General features: G+C 37.8%; 1 protein-coding gene across 2 annotated transcripts in view; it reads left to right on the top strand.

Annotated features, from left to right (window-relative positions):
- The window catches only part of LOC102858384 (fibroblast growth factor 14-like), a 936,720-nt gene that overhangs the window by 796,480 nt on the left and 137,700 nt on the right, over positions 1 to 2,540 (top strand). The gene's annotated exons all lie outside the window — the stretch shown is intronic.

Below are 2,540 nucleotides of genomic sequence, written 5' to 3'. Positions count from 1 at the left end.
TATATATATGAACTTAATTTTTTTATTGTAAAGAAATTAACATACAAGTTTTAGTGGTTTAAGTTATAGGTAGGCCCTATATTATGAATTAGATGTGTTACAACTGTATTCTTAACAGTTGTGAGACTATGTAGGTAAGTTAGAACAGGAGCATAAAGTTCTAATTTAGTTGGCTTCATTTTACTTGATTCCATAATCAACACCTAGGGTAACTGGGTAACAGCAGTCAAGAAAGCAAAAGAAGTGTTGCATTGGGAAATTTTGCTGTCAAGGACTTCTTCAAAGTCCTAAAGAGCAATAAGACCAGTTTAAAGATTAAGGTGCATCTGATAACAAGCTATGATATCTTCTCTTATTTCTTATTTATTTGAAAGTAGGATAATGATTACGAATGACAAAAGAAGAATCAATGCCTTTGAGTTGTGGTGTTAGAGAAGAATACTGAATATCCTAAGGTGTACCAAAAGACAAACAAGTCTATATTGGAGGAAGTGCAACCAGAGTGCTCCTTAGAGTCTTATCATAGTGAGACTTTGTCTTACATATTTTGAGCGTGTTGTCAGGAGCACCCAGTCTTTGGCAAAGAGCATTGTGTTGAGAAAGGTGTAGGGTCGTAAAAAAGAGAAAGGTTCCCAACAATATGTATTGACGCAGTGGCTGTAACACTGAACTCAAGCTTATCAGAGACAGGGAGGATGATGCAGAGTAGGGTAAGGTTCAGATCTGTTATAGGGTTGCTTTGAGCTGGAGGTGACTTGATGGCATTCAACAACAAGAGCAGTAAAACAAGAAAAGGTACAGAGCCTTTTCTGTGCTTTAAGAGCTGTACTCGCACCAGGGAAATGTGATATTAATGAAGGAAGAATTTGGAACCTGTCCAAAGTCCTAAATAGTCAAAGAAGTTGGTCCAAAAGAGAAACAATAAAGATACACCTGACACAAACCATAGATTTCCCAGTCACCTGCGATGTATCTGAGAGCTGGACAACAAATATGGATGACAGAAAAAAAAAATTGATGTATTAATGTTGTGGTGTCGGAGAAAAGTATTGAGTATCCCATAGACTACCAAAAGAGCAAACAAATAAACCTTAGAGCAGCCAGAATGCTCCTTGGAGGCAAGGATGGTGTCGTTTCATCTCACAGACTTGGTGCATGTTGGTAGGAGGAGCTATTCTTTGAAAAGTGATATTATGCTTGGAAAGGTGGAGGGTTAGCCAGCAAAAAAGAGAAAGACTCTTAGTCTGATGAATTGACACAGTGACTGTTGGGAAAGTATAGGACAAGATTCATATCTGTTGTTCATAAAGTCACTATGAGTTGTACTTGACAGCATCTAATAACAAAGATTCTTACCACTGGGCCAATTGACAGCATCATGATAGATGGTGAACACATTGAGATTATTAACAGCTTTGGTTTGCTTTGCTCCACAATTGGCACTCTTGGTACCATCAGCCAGGAAATCAAGACACAAATTACATTAGGAAAGTCAGCTTTCACAGATCTCTCCAGAGTACTGAAGAGCAGCGACATCAGTCTGGAGATGAGGGTGCAGCTGATTCAGGCCATAGCCTTCACAATTGCTTGCAATGCTTCGGAGAGCTAGACAATGACTAAAGATGATAGAAAAAGAATTGATGCCTTTGGGCTGTGGTGCTGGAGAAGAGTGTTGAATATACCATGGATTGACAGGAGAACAAACAGGTTCTAAGAGGATGAAACCAGGCTGCTTCTTGGAAGCAAGAATTGTGAGGCTTCATCTGACATACTTTGGGCATGTTGCAAGGAGGGACTGGCCCTTTTAGAGGACGCCATATTTGGAATAGTGGAGGGATGGAGAAAGAAAGGTAGACCACTGATGAGATGGATTGATACAGTGATTGGGTAATGAGGGTACGTATATCGGAGACAGAAAAGTTGGCACAGGATAGAACAGGGCTTTTGTACATAGGGTCACTATGACTTGCAAGTGACTCGACAACACATAATAACAACAGTAAGAAAAAAACACAGTTGGTTATGTTGGTTCAAAGTTAGGACAAATTTAAATGGCATTAAATTACAAATATGACTTATTTGGAAAACTGATGTTTATACCCTAAATATCTACTGTGAATTGCTAGTTAGTAATAAATCTCAGACTTTGGGATCACTTTTCATATCATACTTCAATTTAGAAAATTAAGTGACTGACATGTGCCTGTTCATATTTCTGTATATAATCCAAATTTGAAAGAAAATATTTTCAGACTTCAAATGCTATAATCAAAAGAGAATTTAAATGCTTAGATGAACACTTTTATTTCAAAGATAAAAATGTGAAACTGAAAGAGATCAAGAGTCATCCATTAGGTCACAGAGCAAATGCGAGGCCTTTGCTTTTCCAACATTGCCCTGCAGCATCTTTTCATGCAAAGAAAAATATTCATAGATTTCTCTGAAAATTCCAGAAGGTCACAAATATTTGAGTTACTGTTGGATTCAAACCACAAGAGAGGTACAGTTTTGGATTAATGGTCTGTCTCCCTGTGGATTAT

Source organism: Elephantulus edwardii, unplaced genomic scaffold (assembly GCF_000299155.1).
Source record: "Elephantulus edwardii isolate Elephantulus edwardi_28Jun2011 unplaced genomic scaffold, EleEdw1.0 scaffold00003, whole genome shotgun sequence".
Lineage (NCBI taxonomy): Eukaryota > Metazoa > Chordata > Mammalia > Macroscelidea > Macroscelididae > Elephantulus > Elephantulus edwardii.
This window is presented reverse-complemented; position numbering and strand designations above follow the sequence as displayed.